This window comes from Octopus sinensis, linkage group LG2 (genome assembly GCF_006345805.1).
Source record: "Octopus sinensis linkage group LG2, ASM634580v1, whole genome shotgun sequence".
NCBI lineage: Eukaryota > Metazoa > Mollusca > Cephalopoda > Octopoda > Octopodidae > Octopus > Octopus sinensis.
The window spans coordinates 179,796,299-179,819,959 of NC_042998.1; the positions used below are offsets into that span (position 1 = coordinate 179,796,299).

The 23,661-nt window shown below is 35.8% G+C and overlaps 1 protein-coding gene across 1 annotated transcript in view; it reads right to left on the minus strand.

The window, feature by feature from the left end:
- LOC115228986 (extracellular matrix protein 3-like) overlaps positions 1-23,661 on the minus strand; it is a 507,023-nt gene that overhangs the window by 477,458 nt on the left and 5,904 nt on the right. The gene's annotated exons all lie outside the window — the stretch shown is intronic.

The following is a 23,661-nucleotide window of genomic DNA, read 5'->3' on the forward strand; positions in this document are numbered from 1 at the left end:
CAGTGCTCCAGCATGGCCGCAGTCAGATGATTAAAAGCAAGTAAAAGAATATAGGTTAAACTTGCTGGTCACTTTATTATTGTTATTTTTGATAACGGTAATAATACTTTATTAAATTATAATCAGCCGAAATTGCGAAGATGATCTGGTTCTTGACTGAAGATTGAAGGCTTCGAATGTCCCGTCCGTTTTTTTGTGTCGTCTTCTAAATGTTTCACGTTCTTGTCCCAGTTTGTATTTTTTTACTTTCACACACACACACACACACACACACACACATATATAGAGATATATATATCTTCCTTCTTTTATGTATATCTTTTTATCTTTTACTTGTTTCAGTCCTTAGACCAGGGCCATGCTGGGGCAGTGCGTTGAAGAATCTGTTTGTCGAAAGAACTCACCACAACACTTAATCTCTTTGTTAAGCCTGGTACACATTCTATCGGTCACTTTTGCGAAACCACTAGTTAATGACATAAACACACCAACACCAGTTGTCAAGCAGTGGTGAGGGACACACACATACACACACACACACAAACAAACAAATACATATTTACGACAGTTTTCTTTCAGTTTCTGTCAACGAAATCCACTCACAGGGCTCTGGTCGCCCCATAGCTATAGAAGACACTTGCCCAAGGTGCCACACGGTGGGACTGAGCCCGGAACCATGTAGTTAGGGAGCAAGCTTCTTGCGACAGAGCATGTATGCGGGAGCGTTTGTCTTTACAGCTGGTGTTTGTATGTTTACATCTCCGTGACTTAGCGGTTCAACAAATAAAGAACCTATAGAACAAGTAGCAGGCTTAAGAACGAAAGCAATGTAGTCGACTCGTTCGAATAAAATTCTTCAAGTTGGTATCCCAGCATGGCATCAGTCTAGCGAGTGACGAGAAACGCCCTCCCACACTCACACACAAGCGCTCGAACGCACCCATAAACCAGTGGTTCGCAAAGTGGACGGTATTGCCCCTCCTCCACTGGGGGCGGTAGATGGTTCCAAGGGGGCATTGAAGTAAAATGGTGCGATAATGGGGTATTGATTCGTGTAAAAAGTGGGGCGATAACGGGGTAGAACTTCATGTAAAGACAACAAGATAATAGGATCATTAGGCTAAGTTTTGCTTCAGAAAGGGGTCTATGTTTGTGATGGTTAGTTGGGGTGGGGGCGTTAGGAACAAGACCCGGATATAAAGGGGGCGGCAGCCCGAAAAAATTTCGAAACCACTGATATAAACCATATACAGTGATCCCTCACCATATCGCGGTTTATTATTTAAGATTTACGTCGATTCCACTATAGTGCTGTTTTGCATTTATAGTAAAATAAATACATGTATACAAATTATGAAAAATAATAAAACAAAAATATACAATACAGTACTGTTTCTACTTCGCGGATTTTCACCTATCGCGGGGTAGTTTTGGAACGTAACACCCGCGACAGTCGAGGGATTACTGTAGCTTGCATATTAACGTAGCACCCATTCACAAATCCTGACGCGTGGGTGGAAACATTAAATAAACACACACACACACACAGACACACATGCGCGCGCACACACACACTCGCACGTACGCACGCATGTTTAAAATGCATATATGTTCCTATGTTCCTATGTGTATATATGAGGTTATAATTCCTCTAAATTTAAAACACATGTTCGCAACGTTTTTCTAGTTAACATCTTCCTATGTGTAAGCCAGAAGTGTGAACGTTAGACAGACGTGAGCAAGTTTCAGTGTAGTAGTAGTAGTAGTAGTAGTAGTAGTGGTGGTGGTGGTGTAGTGGTGGTGGTGTGGTGGTGGTGTGGTGGTGGTGGTGGTATATGTAGTAGTGGAGAAGATATGCTTTTGTGTATTAAGTCTCATAGTTTTTTGTGTGCGGGGTGAGATCTTATCGGGGTAACCTAATTTTAATATTATGGTGTTTCAGCCTCATATACACACATGCCACATGTATGTATATATATATATATTATATATTATATATATATAATATTATTAATTTCATTTCATTTCATCTAGTTTCAGCTCACGCGCTGTGGCCATGCTTATACACACACACACACCACACACACACACACACACACAACACACACATATACACCATACCACCATATATATATGATATCCATCTATATATATATGATACACGCAAACCACACTATATACATACAAACATATATATATTATATATATACATTATATATATAGATATATATATATATACAAATATACATATATGTGAGTATATTATATAATATATATATATATATATATATATATGGATGTAAATACATATATATACACATATATACAATATGTAAATACATATATACATATATATAATATATTATCTTTTACTTGTTTCAACCATGTTGGGGCTTGGCCCTGAAGACTTGTAGTCGAAAGAATCCACCGCAGGACTTATTTTTGTTTAAGCATAGTAACCATTCCATTCGTTCTTTTCTTTTCTTTTTTTTTCTACCGAACTGCTAGGTTGCAGGGACATAAACACATCAAAACCGGGTGACAAGCGATGGAGGGAACACACACACACACACAATTGAGTTCTTCAGTTTCCTTCTACCAAATCCTCTCACAAAACTTTGCTCGGCCCGATGCCCTAGTAGAAGGCACTTATCGAAATCTGTGTGGTTGGGAAGCAAACTTCTAAGCATTTGGCCCAGCCTGCTAACGATTCTGCTAGCTTGCCGCCTTACTACTACTACTATTACTACTACTACTACTACTATTACTACTACTACTACTACTACTTACTACTACTACTACTACTACTAATAATAATAATAATAATAATGATAATCTTTCTATTATAGGCACAAGGCCTGAAATTTGGAGGAGGGGGATTGTCGATTACATCGACACCAGTACTCAACTGGTACTTAATGTATTCACCCCGAAAGGATAATAATAATACTAGTGATTGCTAACATGAACACAATGCCTCAGTGGTTGGTTGTACGGGTATGTGGTGGTGGCGTCAATAAGATTGAACCCAGTAAACAACTGGGCAGCATGCCGAACGAAATGCATAGCAGCATTTCTTCCGGCTCTTTACGATCTGAATTCAAATCCAGTCGAGGTTTTAACTTTGTCCTTCCTTTTACCGGAATCAATGAGTTTAAGTACTAAACTGCTACTCTAAACTAATACAGGTGATGGATTAACCAGCTCGCTTTAAAATTGTTGGTTTGGTGCCAAACCTTGGAATTATCAATTGATTAATGATGATTTTATCATGGCTTTGTCTTAGACTGGTAGACGGACCACAAATTACATAAAAAGACCAATATTGGCAATAGACTAAACCGAATTGCATGTCGGGTACATTTTCTTTCTTTTCCTTTTTTTTTAATATCGATTCTGAAGATATAGAAATCAGAATTTATTCACTGATTACGTTATGGACAACAACAAACAAACGAAAAATAATAATCTCTTTCTTACCAGAAAATAACGAAATAATTATATCTGTGCAAGAAAGACCTAAGTTTATAAATAAATTAACGGCCGGAATCTGACATCCCATGAGGAAAAAAATATTTAAAAATTGCCTCAGGTAACAATTGCAAATAACTCAAACCTGATTCTTCTTTGCCGATAAATATCTTCGTTGGCAGTGTAAGAATGAATGACAGAGTAGAGAATAAAAGCGAATCTTATTCACGTTGCTTGTTAACGCAAAACTATCCAGTTGATCAGTTAGGAAGATATTATCGAATAATCTTTTGTTAAGCACATTCAGAGCATCCTGTCATCTTTAATTAAGAGATGAGTTTGTTACAGTAAGTATATGAAAATACGTTTATATGTTTTAGATCTTTCTATTTGATCCTTTCTACAACATATTTTATCTGATAAGCAACTCGTGTTCTAATCTCGTGTTCCTTTATTCTCTCACTGGACAAGGATGCAAAGTGAAATAGATAAATGTTCATAGTCAGTTGTAAGAAGACCAATGACACCGAAATTGAGGAAGAGAGAGACACCAGCGGTTCCTCATTCTTAATTATAACATGACGCTAAAAGTATATGGATCCTCCGTCGGTTTCGACGATATGCATTCTAGTTTTTCAATCAACAGAATAACATACAAATTGAATTATATAACAAAGAAATGGTTGAGTACTTCGCAGACACTTATTACCTTAAGGTAATCCGCACCCAGAACCATAATAGACATCATGATTCGCTTATCAATATATTTTCTGCTCAGAACTACATTTCGCTTCAATATTTCCTTCTTTTAATTTTTACTTTTTCAGTCATTTGACTGTGGCCATACTGGAGCACCGCCTTGAAATTTTAGTCGAATATATCAACCCTAATACTTATTTTGTATTTCTTTACTGCCCACAAGGGGCTACACACAGAGGAGGCAAATAAGAACAAACAAACGGATTAAGTCGATTCCATCGACCCCAGTGCGTAACCGGTACTTAATTTATCGACACCGAAAGGATGAAAGGCAAAGTCGACCTCGGTGGAATTTGAACTCAGAACGTAACGGCAGACGAAATACCGCTAAGCATTTCGCCCGGCGTGCTAACGTTTCTGCCAGCTGCCTAATACTTATCTTTTAAAAGTCTGGTACTTATTCTATAGGTCTCCTTTGCCGAACCGCTAAGTTGTAAAACCAGTTGGCAAGCGGTGGTGGAAGGACAAACACAAACACGAAGACAAACGCACTTACGCAAGCGAGGACACACACACACACACAGATATATAAAAATACATGTACATATAGACGACGGGCTTCTTTTAGTTTCCGTTTACCAAATCCACTCAAAAGGCTTTGGTCGGCCCGAGACTAGAGTAAAAGACACATATGTTTTAGAAACGTTACATATTTATATTAGTAGCATTCTTTGATGCCCCTCTACCCGCCCAACACTCTATACAAACTAGACTCATACGCGCACCTGGGTGTATTTTGATTTGCACCCCAAGAATATTCCTTCATCTATAAATATCTGCAGAAATCATTTTTTGCGCACACGCACAAAAACATGCGCACGCGCACGCGCATGCGCATTTACTATATATATACACACATGCTTTCCCAGTCTTACCACTCCGTGACTTTAGAATTCTCTTCCGAACAACCAAATTTTTCCTGATCTATAATTGCTCAACCACCATCGATTACATCACTCTAGCAAGAAGCTACGAAGGCCAAGGACACTGCTTCCTACACTTACTACTACTACTAGTACTGCTGCTGCTACTGCTGCTGCTGCTACTACTTCGACATGCGTTTTTTCTGACTTACTAAAACGAAAATATCATCATGCTTTGCACATCATCTGCGATAGTTCTACAGTGCGACTTACCTTGAAGCAGGAGAGAGGTGAGGCAACAACGTGTGTGCATGTGTATGCGTGTATGAAAGGGAGAAGAGGGAGTGTGGAAGAAATAAAAGAGTTGAGGTGTTACGACTGAAGAGTTGTAACAGCTACATAAGTAATCATACGCAAAAACTAAAAAAACCATCGTATATGAATGACGCTGTGACATACGTCTGCCTGCCTGCCTGTTTGTCTTTCGCTGTCTGTCTGTAACATAACCGGAATGTAAGTTTGCAAAAGCATGTGCATAATACTCAGCTTTATCTAGTGAATATCTTTCCCCTTTTGTAAACAAAGATGTTCGCCGAAACATAACACACACACACACACACACACACACACACACACACACACACACACACACACACTCACACATGCATATACATGCATACACACACTCACACATGCATATACATGCATACACACACACATGCATGAATACACAATGCTATACACAATATGACATTATATATATATATAATATATATATATATATATATATGTAAATAGAAGCATTTATATATGATGTATAGACTCTCTCCTACACACATATACACACGCAAACACAAACATACACACACACATAAATACAGCTATAATATAATATATTTGCCTGCTCGCTTAGCCAGCGGGGTGGCGTCATTCGAAGGCTAAAACAATGCGAACGCATTGTGACCAGCGATGTGTAACAACTTATGATGGTCTGGTCGGTCACGTGATCACGTGATAATATAATATATATACTCAATGTATATATATAAATATTGATATAAATAATAATATATATAATAATCATATGTAATATAAATACATCTATCATATAAAGATGTATTTTACATGTGCATGCGTATATACATATACAATATACATACACACACACACACACACACACGTATATATATATATATATATATTTTATTATTTTTTTTTTTTTTTACTTGTTTCAGTCATTTGACTGCGGCCATGCTGGGGCACCACCTTTAGTCGAGCAAATCGACCCCGGGACTTATTCTTTGTAAGCCCAGTACTCATTCTATCGGTCTCTTTTGCCGAACCGCTAAGTGACGGGGACGTAAACACGCCAGCATCGGTTGTCAAGCAATGCTAGGGGGGACAAACACAGACACACAAACATATACACACATATACATATATATATATATACATATATACGACAGGCTTCTTTCAGTTTCCGTCTACCAAATCCACTCACAAGGCTTTGGTCGGCCCGAGGCTATAGCAGAAGACACTTGCCCAAGATGCCACGCAGTGGGACTGAACCCGAAACCATGTGGTTGGTAGACAGGCTACTTACCACACAGCCACTCCTGCATACAAAATACATACAAAATATTAAATATATATATATATATATATATATATGTGCGTGCGTATATTTAGATAATATCATATAATATATATTATATACATATCTATTTTAAAATATGTATACTAAATATATTAATGTATACGCATGTATATATATATATATATATATGTGTGTGTGTGTGTTGTGTGTGTGTGTGTGTGTGCGTGCGCGTGCACAATATATACATACACACATACGCACACACTCACGCACACGCGTAAAATGTTTGTACGCACTTGAATGTACAAACTGCATAAACAACAACAAGCAGACGATGTTGGCGTTATTGTATCGTCGGGCTTCTTGCTAGAAATAGCAGTCAAGTCTCTCAAATAGCTTGCTGTCCGTCTTAGAGAGAGCAAAACCACACTAGTGATGTCCTTTATACAAACAAACATGCATGCATACATACACACACGCAATACACTATATATATATATATATATATATATATATATATATATATATATATACACATACATAACATACATAAATATTATATATATAATATATATATAATATATACATATATATATACACATACAACATACATAAATATATAATATATATATATACATATATAATATATATACACATACATACATACATATATATATATATATACATATATATAATATATATATATATATACATTATCTATATATATATATGTATATATATATAGATACATACATATACATAATACATATGTATATATATATTATACATACATATACATATATACTATTACATATATATATATACATATACATATATACACATATATATATACATATACATATATAAATATATTATATACATATACATATAAACATATATATATATATAATATATACATACATACATACACACATGCATGCATACATACACACACATGCATGCATACATACACACATGCATGCATACATAACACACACACAAATACCAACACACACCCCACACACACAAACACACACACACAAACATATTTATATATATATATATATATATATATATATAATAATGTGCTAAAATAACAGAATGTTCACGGTCGGAACGCCTTTGATCATAAGTCTGCTAGTTCAGGGCTGACCTGATGAAGTTAATCAACAACATCAAATACAGAAATAATGATTTTTCTTACATTAGCTTGAAGATCACACAATTTTTTTTTAAACGGTGTGTGTGGAGGGTAGGTGCAGTCGATAGAACGAACCCCAGCGCACAAAGAATAATTCATTTATTGATCAAGGTGCGATTTTTATGTGTTGGAATGGTGTCTGTGATGAAATTAAATACTAAAGAAAGTACTCAAAAACGAGAATGCAAGGAGAGACTCGTTGTTGGTGTACAAGGGCAAAAAATCAATTCCATAAAGTCGGTAATTAAGAAATAATGTTAGTGTGTCGTGAGAGAAAACAATTCTAACTTTCCTTTAAAGAACTGCCTCTTGTAAGAATTTTAGCATCAACAGTTTCTGTCATTTAATCGAATTAATAATGGTTTTTTCAAACTTTGGCACATCGTCGCAAAGTTTGGCTGAAGTATAAGTTTATCGTTTCAGATAGATCAACATATACGACCGGCGAGTGAGGTTGCGTAGACAAGTGGTTAGGGTTGTTTGCACGCGGGATCGATCGTGGTTTCGGTTTTCTGGAGCGGACGACGCGTTGTGTTCTTGAGCAAAACACTTCTGCCATTACTTCGACATTTAACGTGTGACACTCTGCGAACCTACCTGTACTAGAAACGTTATCTGATGCAGAGAGTGATCTCATATACTACACAGGCTTTTGATCTCTGTAAACAAATTATCAGTGCTGGTTATTCAGCAAGAAATTGCTGAACCGTCTCTCTCTCGGATTATTATTATTATTATTATTATTTCCTAATCGATTTTGTTTGAAGAGGATGTGAATCCCTGTGGCTAATTAAAGAATGAATTATTATTATTATTATCATTATCATTATTATTAATTTCTTTTTCCTAATCGATTTTGTCTGAAGAGAAATGACATTAGACACGACCCTTTTTCAACTATTCAAATGCTGGTCGGTGGATGAGAGAAAGCTGTCCTGAAACCGGAAATGGAACCCTAATGCATGCAACAGAGAGAACTCCGCTAAAGGCACTCAAGACTCAGCTAGTGGTGATGAGACTGGTGACGGATTAAATCTATCCTCAAAGGCTAAGTCGACCTCGAACATTAATTCAGCGTTCGGCTAATTACACAGATTATGAGAAGCACAAGGCCACGAATTTCGAGTAAAGGATGGGCGGGGGACCAATTTAATCGATACCTGTGATTGATTTGTACGTTATTTCACCGACTCCATGAGGGTAAAAATCAAATCTGCCCTCAGTAGGATTTGAACTCGGAATGTATAAGATAATTTAAGAGTAGAAATTGGTACGTTAGATTTTAATTTGTGAGTCAGTGTGGTTGGTGCAAGCAAAGAACTGAAGAAATTGTTTACTTGGATCAGAAAGGAAAGAATAATCCGGGAAGTTCTGTATTCAAACTAGGAACTGATGGGAAATGTATGGGAAGGAGCTTAATAATAGGACGAGGGGAAATGAATCCTTCTCATCCTAGGTTGTGGTCCGATAAGGAAGCATAATCAAACCAGTTACGGCATCAATAACTTCAAACAACTAAAGTAATGATGATGATGATGGTGATGATGATGATGATGATGATGATGATGATGATGATGATGATGATGATGACGATGATGATGATGATGATAAGAGTCAAAATAATAATGACGATGATTTCTTTTTATGAGTAATAGTAATAACAGGAATGGCAATAATAGCCACAATAGTTCCGACTTGAGGAATAGTAACAAACAAATTATTCAAAGTGATATTTTGTAGAATTGATTAAGCTAAAATAAAAATAAAAAATAAAAAAAGGAAAAGAAAAAAAAGAAGAAATTCTAATATAAAACGTAACAAATAAACAAGAATAACTCGTAAAAGAAAATGAACAACAACAACCGTTACAAAATTTACGGCCTCATCTTTAACTGCACTTATCGCCTCATCATCATCATCATCATCATCATCATCATCAAGATTGCATACTTCAAATCTAATATCATCAGCAATTGGCAACCTCGTCGTCGACATCATCATTATCATCATTAAAAATTTGCTATAAATTAAGCATCATCATTTTCAGTAGCAATCACGTCATATTCCCACCGTGACCACCACCACCACCACCACCACCACCACCATCATGCACACACAATCCGTTACAACACATCCATCAACATCATCATTACCAACAAAAATTCACCACCACCACCACCACCTTTGCAAAAACAACAATAGTAACAATTATTACAACCTTATCAGCTGCCAGACTTCCATTATCAACAACAACATCAACATCAACAATACATCATCATCATCATCATCATCACTGGCAGCATTAATCATAGCAACAACAACAGCAACAACAACAACAACAACCATATTCAAACCACTAAAACCAAATTACGAAGCTGAACTTCATGTTATAGTGATTTCTCATTAAATTGGCTTCAGGAGTATCATTGTTTACTCAAGTATGTCAAATGAAAACTAATTCCTAGTTACCGAAGCGTACCATTATTTTCACCGTCATTATTATACTCATTCAGTCATAATATTGATCTCCAGCATAGGCACAAGGACACATATTTTATTTAAAAGTGAAGTAAATAGTCGGATTTAGTCGACCCCCCCCCCAACTCCTCCAGTACTTGATCAGTATTTTATTCGATCGACCGAGAAAGTGATGGAAAGTAAATTTGGACTGGGCGGGATTTGAACCTAGAAGGTAAAATGACAAGTAAATAAATGCAAGACATTGACAGCAACGATCTACTGTTTCTGCTAAACCACAGCTTTCCAGTCATATATACATATTTTCTTATTTCTTTATTGCCCACAAGGGGCTAAACATAGAGGGGACAGACAAGGACAGACAAACGGATTAAGTAGATTACATCGACCCCAGTGCGTAACTGGTACTTAATTTATCGACCCCCAAAGGATGAAAAGCAAAGTCGACTTCGGCGGAATTTGAACTCAGAACGTAACGGCAGACGAAATACGGCTACGCATTTCACCTGGCGTGCTAACGTTTCTGCCAGCTCGCCGCCTTCTCTCTACCCTTCATATGCCTTATGCAAGAAGTACTCGGTGGGTCGGTTCTCCCTCTTTCACTCCTTCCCTCCTCTCTCTCTTTCTCTCACTCTCGTTCTTTCTCTTTCTGACTGTTTTCTGTGATGATTGTCGACGTGCTAAATACCTACACTTCACACGCCTCCAGTGGGGTTCTGCTTGATAACGGAAAAGGACATAACACAATAATTTAAGACATTTTAACCCCACGATCTACTGGTTCTGCTTTCTGCCAACAGAATAACAACACCAAGAAAAACAACAAAAGCAAGGGTTTCTTATTTAGACATAAGGGCGGCAATTTTAAGAAAAAGAATTAATCGATACTTTCAACGCCCAGTACTTGACTTATATTTTATTTTACTGACTCTAGAGGAATGAAAGACGAATGTGAACTTGGTGGGATTTTAAATTAAAATGCAAAGCGTCATAACCAAAAAAGAAAACGTATGACATTTTTTCCAACACTTGAATGCTTCAGTAGTCTTTCCATACAGTTCAGCAATTGTTCGACACAAACTTACATGCAAGTGAGACAAAGGCAATTGAACGTCTATAAAACAGTTTCGTCAATCCTACGGCATGTCAAACTTGCTCGGTTGTTTACATTGCATTCCATTACAGCTTGTCATAATGCGCCAGAGCACTTCGGTACCACTTTGAGATCAAGCGTTTTCTTTTTTGAGTTATTCGATATTTTCAATCTGAAAGTCTTTTTTGAAGTGCCTACATAATGTGTCATCGTCGGCGCACCCAGTTCATCATCTCTCATCTCTCCTTAACCCACTATAGAAAGCAGCAATTATTGTCCAACCTAGTGCACTAACTAGACAGTGAAACACTAGAAGTGCCTGATAACGCACCAGACACCACACCATCCTTCTTCTATGCTTGATCTAAGAGTAAAAGCCTCTCAAATATACACAAACTGAAGGAAAGCCTTCTTCAAAAATTAATGCTACTTCAGTGTTATCTTATATCTGTGTCCGCAACATACATCTGCACACCATCAAAGCAGCCAAGTCTGGCTACAAGAGGCAAACGCATCTGCACATGACACTGCCCTCTTCTGTCCCAACTCAAGAGAAATTCCTCTCAAAACGCCCTACACTTGAAAAAGAATTTCTGTAATAATGGCTTCATATTTCGGCGCAAAGAAAGAGGTTAATGGACGCGACGACCTCAATATATAACTGGTACTTTATTTTATCGATGGCGAAAAGATGAAAGATAAATTTGACCTCGGTGGAATTTAAATTCATAACGTTAAAGAGCCGGTGTAAATATCACAAGTCACTTTCTCCGACACCCTAACGATTCTGCCATTTCGATATCTTGCAGATTCCAATAAATAATACGAACAAAAATGCTGAGTGTGTACATGCATACTGAACAGGGCACCTGATGCCTAACGGCTTTGACTAGCTGCCATTATATTATTTCCAAAAATACATCATTCAGGTGGCATCCGATGCTTGAAGACTGACCCAAAACTGATGTTAAGTCTGCACATTTACTTCATTCCGATAGTCTCTACTCTGATGAAAGCTTTAGATCTACGGTTCTCAACCGGGGTCTATATGGCTCTTGAGGGTCCATATAAGATGTTGTTGCTAAAATTTATGTGCAATAAACTGGTTGTACATAAACTACAGTACATAACATATTTTTAAAACACTTTTAATAACATTTTTATACATTTCCTAATAATATTTAATCAAAAAACACAACAGATTTTAGACAGCGAATAGCTATGAGGGTCCCACCTCCCCGTGTAAAATAGGAATCAAATGGGTCCATAGGCAAAAAATGGTTGAGAATCACTGCTTTAGATTAAACCAAATAAACCAGGGTCTTACTGAAGGTAGATTTAGTACTTCCGCTCACCACCGGGTGTCGGAAGAAGTGGATAAGGTTTTAGATAGACTTGTTCAGACTTCGATGAATTAAACAAAATTTAGCTGAAATGGTCGATTTCATCGATGTCTTTACTTGACAGGTGTTTATTTCATCGACCCCGAAAAGGAGGGAACACTAAGTAAAAGGATGTAACTAAATATCATAATTTACTGTCCGAATAGTAATGATTTCTGCAAAGAGACAGAGTGGCAACAACCGATTATATCGATCTCGTAGTATTGATAAGTTCGCCTTTGATCAAGCAAGAGTGAAAAACAAGTTTGACTCTGACAATATTTGAACAGAGAAAGTGGTGAGACGTAACAAAGTGCGGCAAAGTATTTTGTCCATCATTTAAATAAGTCCATTATTTATACTGACATCTGATTTCGTTTAATTGAAGTACTAGATACTTGGATACCTCTTCAGGTATTCATTATCAAATATTCTCTTTTACTCTTTTACTTGTTTCAGTCATGTGACTGTGGCCATGCCGGAGCACCGCCTTTACTCGAGCAAATCGACCCCAGGACATATTCTTTGTAAGCCTAGTACTTATTCTATCTGTCTCTTTTGCCGAGCCGCTAAGTTACGGGAACGTAAGCACACCAGCATCGGTTGTCAAGCGATGTTGGGGGAACAAACACAGACACAGAAACACACACACACACACACACACACACACACACACACACACACACACACACACATATATATATATATATATTCACATATACGACGGGCTTCTTTCAGTTTCCGTCCACCAAATCCCCTCACAAGGCTTTGGTCGGCCCGAGGCTATAGTAGAAGACACTTGCCCAAGGTACCACGCAGTGGGACTGAACCCGGAACCATGTAGTTGGTAAGCAAGCTAATTACCACACAGCCATTCCTGCACCTAAATATGTTAAAACTTTACACATACATACATACACAGACGCACTTACACTCAAGCAAACATATATTTATAAATGCATGTTTCATGACTGAAACAAGTAAAGAATAATAATAATGATAATAATAACCTTTTCTACTATAGACACAAAGCCTTGAAATTTTTGGGGAGGGAACTAGTCGATTAAATCGACCCCGGTATTTGATTGGTACTTAATTTATCGACCCCGAAAGAATGAACGGCAAGGTCGACCTCGGCGGAATTTGAACTCAAAACGCGAAAGCAGACGAAATCACATTAAGCATTTTGCCCGGCGTGTTAACGATTCTGCCTGCTCGCTGCCTTAATAATAATAATAATAATAATAATAATAATAATAATAATAATAATAATAATAATAATAATAATAATAATAATAATAATAACAACAACAACAATAGTAGTAGTAGTATATAAATGTACACATAGAGAAATACTTTTACAAGCGTTTATAAAGGATTTGTATATATATATGTGTGTGTGTGTGTGTGTGTGTGTGTGTGTGTGTATAAATGTGCGTGTGCGTGCGCGCATGTGTATGCATGTGTGTGTGCGTGCGCGTGTGCGTGCATGTATATATACATACATATATATATATATAAGAATATTTGCATGCATATATGCATGCAAATATTCTTTACATACATACATGTATATATGTATATATATATTTATATATATATATATATGTATATATATATACGTGTATATATATATGTATATATATATATTATTCTGTGTGTGTGTATATATATATATTTATATATATAATCTGTGTGTATATATATATACGGTCCCGTTCCACATTGCCAAATTTGACCCGGAGGCCCTGAGGATGTACGTTTGTGTGTGTATGTGTGTGTGTGTGCGTGTGTGCATGTAGACACATATTACATACATACATACTATATATACACACGTATTTATATACATGTACAGCCAGCTATCTATCTATCTATCTATCTATCTATCTATATGTACATATGTAAATGCGTATATATATGTGTGTGTATGTGTGTATGTATATGTATGTATATATATACACACACATATACGTGCATATATCATGTATATGTATATTCATTCGACCAGGCATGAAAGTTCTATACTTAATTAAAGGGGTGACTGAGAAATATGATGCCATAGGCCTTCAAAGAATATTATGAGGACTTGTTATATGAAATGTCTTCAACGGGCGTTTGAAACCGTACTCTAGTCTCGATGTTGGCACTCGCTCCACGGGACTAAATTTGCACGCTTCTCTGTATCTATTATTAAAAGCTTACTTTTTATTTATTTAAGTGGCCTTCATATTCCTGTATTTAAATCAAAAGATACCGAAATAGTTTGAACATTTCTTACGCAATCTGCTGTCAATATTTTCCAGCTTTCAAATTTCCCGCCACGGAGAAGAGACTGTTTATAATGTTCAACATGATGTTCAGTTTTCGACTACCTAAGATGTGATGCATGGCTAACGAAGACGATAAAAAGTAATTTGATTGATAATTTGAACTTCATCGAGCCCATGGAATCCGAAATAAAGGCCTCACCCCAAAATAGTGTTTATCGTATATAGAAAAAAATTAACTCTCTCTCCCCTCCTCAGGTGCGTGAAATTATTAGTTTTGTTTTCCCGAAAAACTACCAATCTATACAAAAAAAAAAAAGCTGTAGGCGCAGGTGTGGTTGTGTGGTAAGATGTTTGCTTCCCAACCATATGGTCCCGGGTTCAGTCCCATTGCATGGCACCTTGGTTCAAGTGTCTGTTATTATAGAATCGGGCCGACTAAAACTTTGTGAATGTATTTTGTAGACGGAAATTGAAAGAAACCCGTCACATGTGTGTGAATGTGTGTGTGTGTGTGTGTGTGTGGTGTATAAATGTGTGTGTGCGTGTATAAATGTGTGTGTGCGTGTGTGAGTGTGTGTGTGTATACATGTCTGTGTATGTCGTCGTGTTTGTTCCCCACCATCGTTTGACAACCGATGGTGGTGTTTACGCCTCCATAACTTAGCGGTTCGGTACATGAGGTCAATAGAATAAGTACCAGACCAAAAAGATTATAAGCACTGGAGTTGATTCGTTCGACGCAAATCCTTCAGGGCAGTGCCCCAGCATGGACACAGTCGAATAAGTGAAAGAAGTAGAAAATAAAAGAAATCTCAACTTTGCATGACTTAAAAAAAGGCAGAACAAAAATTAACAAGCTATTTGTTATCAAAATTTACACATCGGTGTGTAATAACATTGAAGATATGTATACAGACCCCGTACGGCAATAAATGTAATATTTTGTCCCAGAGAAACTTCTCAAAGAGACTTGTATTAAAAGAACAGGGCTCCGCTCAGAACATTATAAATATATCCATCGGTATCTTTAATTTCAGACTGTTTCATGCGCTGTTATTTATCAAAATTATATTTTACAATAAAAGGATTTTAAGAAATTGTTTTAGAAAAAAAAATAGCAGTATATAGGCGTAAGAGTGGCTGTGTGGTAAGTAGCTTGCTTATGAACCACATGGTTCTGGGTTCAGTCCCACTGCGTGGCACCTTGGGCAAGTGTCTTCTACTAAAGCCTCGGGCCGATCAAAGCCTTGTGAGTGGATTTGGTAGACGGAAACTGAAAGAAGCCCGTCGTATATATGTATATATATATATATATATATATATATATATGTATGTGTGTGTGTGTATGTGTTTGTGAGTCTGTGTTTGTCCCCCCGGTGTCGCTTGACAACCAATGCTGGTGTGTTTACGTCCCTGTAACTTAGCAGTTCGGCAAAATAGACCGATAGAATAAGTACCAGGCTTCCAAAGAATAAGTACTGGGGTCGATTTGCTCGACTAAAGGCGGTGTTCCAGCATGGCCGCAGTCAAATGACCGAAACAAGTAAAAGAGTACAAGAGTATACGGATACACACGCAAAGATATTTTCTTGTTATTGTTGTTGAGGGATTGTTTGTAATGAGGTGAATGTACCGCAATGGTATTATTTGTGCACCAAACGCAAACTGTTCAAGAATTCGAAAAACTAATGTGTAGGGAAAGTTAGATAGGTTCGAATTGTTGTTACTACAAATATACTTATACTAAACAAACATGTTTTTCATTCGAGCCAACGAAGGAGGGAGTCAGTCAGTTGTCTGCAAATCACGCCCTATTATCTAAGAAGAAAGGAAGTGCTCATGACATGATGTAGTCCTCCTAGTCACGCAGTACGTAGAAGACAAAAAATGGGATTGTATATAATAGGAACACATGCCTACGCATTGACTACCTAGGGCTAAACAAAAATAACAAGTCGTTGTTTAACCCAAGGACAAGCTGTTGTTCATTCTCCTTTACTTTAAAAATCGTCATACAAGAAAACTGTATTACTCTGGCTATAAAGTTATGTATTGATCAGACGGTTTTGTATTACATGTCCCGATCATGTTCAGGTGGCATAGAAATCAATAAAATAAGTCAACGAGGCAATCTGCACGTGGTTACTCGACCTGCTTGAAATAGCAACCAAATCTTCTTCGAACTACACCGTATCCCATATACATAAATGTAAATAGACTAAACCATGTAGTCCCGGTTACACTGTGAGTGAATAAATGCGAAAGGCCATTGATAGAATGTATTTCACTACAGGTTCTTTTCCATCAAGGTTAACGAATTTAGTCACAAATATTCTTCAGAAGAGCATGAGCACCACAGAACCGCATCTTTTTTTTTGGTTTTTTTCTTTAATTTTTTTTTTTCATTTGCAGAGTCTTTAGAAGATCGGACAAAATATCGTGCGGTGATATTTTTTGCGGCGGCGCATCACGTTCTAATTTCAAATCCCGCCGACTCCAGTTTTGCCTTTCATCCTTTCGGAGGATGCCGACAAAAAAACCAATGGTTGATGTAATCGCTCAAGACCCTCGCTCCCAAACTGCAGGCCCTGTGCCTAAATTAGAAATAACCTTTATAATCTGAGTTTAATTCTTTAGGATCAACATCGATTGATAGACAAAGGGATGTCGTTGACTGTAATGGCAGAAGTTGAGAATTACTAATACGTTACTCACAGGCCAGAACCTCACAGTTCTCCACCAGCTTTAATTAGTGTCTGATAGTAATGGCATGGTTGCTATGACAACGGAAATGTATCCCCTTGTTTTATGCAAAATGCATTTGTTTATTCATAGCATTTTTTAGAAAGAAGACTTAAGTCCTGACGCATTAAACAACCCAGATCATGTCCTAGTGCAACTTTTATTTTTTATTCTCTATCTTGTTTCAGCCAGTTGACTGCGGCCATGCTGGGGCAACGCACTGAACGGCTTTTAGTTAAACAAATCGATCCGAGGACTTATTTTTAAAGCCTAGTACTTATTCTATCGGTCACCTCTTGCCGAACCGCTACCTTACGTGGACCTAAATACACCAGCACCGGTTGTCAAGCGGTAACGGGGAGGACAAACACAGACACAAACACACACACATACATACATACGTACATACATACATACATATATATATATATATATATATATATACGACGGGTGTCTTTTAGGTTCCGTCTCCCAAATCCACTCACAAGATTTCGATCGACTCGAGGCTACAGTAGAAGACCCTTGTCCAAACCTGGAACCGTGTGGTTGGAAAGCAAGCTTCTTACCACACAGCCACGCCCGCGCTGCTATAACAAAAATAAAAGTAAAACTTATTGATTTGTTATTCGATAAGAAATTTCTTCGGAATTGTTATCCACATCAGAAAAATGTTTACCGGTATTTCATTCTACTCTACGTTCTGAGTTCAAATGCCACCGAGGTCGACTTTTCCTTTCGTCCTTTCGGGGTCTAAGTACCAGTTGAATATTGAGGTGACTATAGCTGGCCTTATGTCAAAATTTAAAAACCAATATATTGGGTTGACCGGAAAGTTCGTGCCGATTTATTGTAGCTTACCTTTCGACATATTTTAGAACATGGTTAAGTCCATAGAATAGGATTTCTGGAAAGAGGGTATTTTCAAGTTAAAGGAAAGATGGAGACGCATTGTGCAACAAAATGATTCATATTTGGTTGATTAAAAATATAATGGCAATTATTTATTGACTTTTTTCTTTCCTTTAAGAATCGGCACGAACTTTCCGGACATCCCAATATAATATAACAGATTTTAAACTTGCAAAACATATAACCGAAAACTTAAATAACGCAACGTGTAACTGGTATGTATATGTGTATATATATATATATATATATATATATATATATCTATATATATATATATATATATATATATTATATATATATATATATATATATATATATATATCTATATATATATATATATATGTATGTATATGTATATATGTATATATATATATATATATATATATATATATATATATATATGTATGTATGTATATGTATGTATATATATATATATATATATATATAGCGGTGTGTGTGTGTGTGTTTATGTCCATATATGTTTACTCATATATGCATGTGCATGTGTGTATGGATGAATGGATGGATGGATAGCTGATGCAACTGATAACTCATCAACAGGATTGATCCGAATTGACCAGTAATAATAGTGATCAATAGAATGATCGTCATTATTACTGGTCAATGTATCAAGCCTCCTGGCATGTCCGTAGTGTACTGGATTGCATACATACGGCATATACCTTCTTATCTACTTAATGCAATACTCTTATTGTCACAATTATTATTATCATTATTATTATTATTAATATTGTTTCATCCGCCACTGCCGAAGTCTATGAAATACGTATTAGCCATGTGTGTACAGAGATTTATTCAATTACTTGTATTGTTTGTTGCCCGCAAGAAATTTTACGGCTTTGTGCCAATGGAAGACAACATTAGGATATCTATAATAATAGCTAAGGTAATTGTGTATAACAGAAACAATACAAAGCTGGATTAAATAATAGTTTATACTATCGACATTCATTCCTCTACGTGCTTCAATTCAAGTTATATTGGATTCAACTTTTGTCTTTCATTGTTCAAAGTTTGATAAAATGATAAAATCGACCTACTGGGATCAATTCAACGGGGCGCAGAAACATTGCGGCAGAGTAATAAATCATTATAACAACTACTGTGACAATCAATTATTGGACAATTATTGATATAAATCACTATCAGCACTAATTATCACAAATGACTAACTCGTCGACTCATTACCACAAAGTAAATAATGAAGAAAACGATTATGATAGACTTGTTACGATATATTATTAAGTGGATTGTATAGAAAAGGTCCTTCGCTTAGAACAGACGTTCAACGGGAAAACTGAGATATTGTTGTCCATGTGATTATCCAAATTGCATAAGTGATAAATAGACAAAATTGGTAGCAGATTCAGTGTTTAGCATATCACTAAATAGTATACTCAGCATTGATTCAATGATTACAATGATTACAACAACCAACGAATTGTTAGAGGCTACGTTTTTTCATTTAGGTGTTACAGAAGTTAATATACAATAGCTAGGTAACTGATTCTATACGCGTTATGAAAGTTCTGTCCGAGATGAAGTGAAAAAGAAAGGAACAGATACAGGTATCGGAACAAAAAAATGAAGTCAGATTATGTAATGCTCATCGCATGATTCATGAGAATTACCAAAATGAGCAAGAATAATATTTGCAATTGGGAATAAATTCTAAGTCGAGTAGCAAAGTTTACCGTAACTTTTCGCAGCACGTTTTGATACACAAACACACACACACATATGTATATATTCTATATACATATGCATATATGTAAATATATATACATATAAATACATGTGTATATATAATATATATACATATATATATATATATAATATATATATATATAATATATATATATATATATAGTATATATATATATATATATACATATATAAGTATGTATATATATATACATACATACATAAGTAAATATATATATAAACATACATATATAAGCATATATATACATGCATATATATATTTAAGTATATATACATACATACATATATATGTAGATCTATATATATATGTATATATATATATATATATATACATCATAAGAATATATTTGTATGCTTGTGCATATATATGTACGTGATTATATTATATACTTGTATATGTATACATATGGATGTAGATATACAAATATTCAAATGCATTTACTCGTCTATATATATAGATGTAAATATACTTATACACACACATGTGCGGTGTGTATGCATATATTTGTGTGAATGCCTCTTATATGTATAAATGTATGTATAAATGCACTTGTTCATATACATATATGTTTATTTATATGCTTTTATATATATATTTTATATTTGTTTTGGTACTTCGTGTTGTTTACAGTTGGTGACGCCCTGTACCCATATATACATACATACACACACACACACACACATATATATATATATATATATACATTTATATATACACACACACACACATATATATATATATATAAATATATATACACAAACACGCACACACACATGCATATATATATAATTAAGGATAAAATTGTTATTTAAATATCGATCTTATCAAGTGGCCAGCATGGGAATAAAAAACTTCAAAGGTAATAATTATTATTAAAATTATAGTTTAGGGTATCTAAGAGATACCACCACGCTGGAAATAGCAGCCGAAACTTGACTCTAAAACTACATTAAATGTGGATATGCAACGAAATTTGCTAGGACGATCCGGTTCCTGACTGAAGATTAGAGGCTTCGAATGACCCGTCCGTTCTTTGTGTCGTCTCTTTGTGTTTTTTGCGTTCTTGTCCCATGTTGTGTTTTTTATATATAATTTTTATACATATATATATATATATATATATATAATATATATATATATATATATATACATGCATACCCACAGATATTTAAATACATATTTATTTAGACAGCTTGTGTAGGCTCCGAAACTTTGTGCTTGTCAACAAGTTATAGCAAAAATATGATTCTATACATGTACGGGCTCCATTATTCAGTTGATGTTCATTGTTCTTATGAATTTAGAAACACATCTTTAACAGTCAATCTAACCGTATATATATGCATGTATGTGTGTTAGCGTGCGTGCGCGCGTGTGTGTGTGCGTGCATGCGTGCGCGTGCTTGTGTGCGTGAATGCATATACCTATAGTGGTGCCCTTAGCGTGTGTGTGTGTATGAGTGTGCCGCTGTTGGTGCATCGTTCACACATGTCAGGTGCTTATTTGATCGTAACCAGGCAGAACTTCACTGGTGTGAAATATGATTTCTCCCCTTAAGACATGAATATACATATATCTACATATATATATATATATCTGTAATGGGGGAGAGAGAGAGAGAGAGAGATAGAAAGTGAAAGAAAGATAATGTACGCAACATCTATCATCTGTTTTACTTGTCGATATTCATTCAGCACGTGTTGCCGTCGTCACACCTTCCTCGATGCATATTTTGCCAACTTTTTAGCTAACATGAATTATGTTTACTCCGTTTTCACCTTTTCACTCGTTCTATATATAAAAACAAAAAAGTTTTGAAAATTACGTCGGAAAGAATCGAATGAGTGTCACTCAAAAGGCGCAGTCCTCCCTGGACTTAAAGATTTTGATGTGCAGTTTAGTATGGTGAAAGCAAATGATAAGGCTTCTTGCAACATGAATTAACAATACTGTTATTGAGATGTTTGGACACTGCAATGAAATTAGTAACGTGTAGTTATAAGATTAAATGTATAAATGATAATAGTTCATTACATTATACAAGTCACATATTCTCCGACACGCAACTTCTGTACAGATCATGCTGAACATGCTGTCTCGTTAAATAATTAATTAAACCCTGACCTGTCATTCATTAGACGGAAAATAACCTACACCGATCTGTTACAACCACGTAAGTGACATAATCAATATCGATTTATAACAAATCTCAATAACTTGATTTCTCGCAATCGGAATGAAGTATTCTTCTTTGGACGATCAGTACCATTTGACTTGAGGAAAGGCGGGAGGACATGAAAGATAGGGTGGTCATTCATTCCCCAAGAATAATGCTGATATACGTTTATGAATTTGTTTTGCAAGATTCCTGATGTGAAATCGTGTGTGGAAACAGATATTGTTATATTTCGGGATGGTCATTTTTTTCTTGCCAAATAAACACACGCACTAATATAATTGAAAAGGTTCTGATTGGCAACTGTAAGAAACTCACGAACTTAGTTTGTCAACGGTTTACCGATAATCGTTGTATATCTAAATAAATAGTAATTTCATTAGCTTCAAAGTTTAGTTTTGGCTCTGGCTGGTGCATATTGGTAGAAGAAAACTATACAGAATCACTCTTATCCGCTAGAACTAACAGCAAAATTTTCCTCGGAGTACAACACTTAGAAACGTAGACACGTTAGATAATGTTGCACTAAATATCCCTAAAATGTCGGTATGGCTCAGTATGAATTCTATCGATCATAGATTTACTCGAACAGAGTTTCCTAGGTAGAAAAACAACAAAAAGCTGGTAGCTGTTTCATCGATTCTCTAAAATATGAAAGACAAAGTCAATAGAAGCATATTTTGAACTCAGAATGTTGTTTGAATGAAAGTAAATACGGCGGGACATTTAATCTGGTGTACTTCTGTCAATTCGCCACTTTTACCGAAATATATATTGATTTTTTACACTTCGTGTCATTCACCACGCTAAATAACAACTGACATGTTTACTGTTCTGCGACGAAACTATAGAGAGAAAATAACACATAAAAGAACAAACATACATCTACGTTCTAAGATCTCATTTTCAATGACTGTATGAACATGTATGAAATACAATCTATCAGAAAGTAATATAATGTAAACAGTCT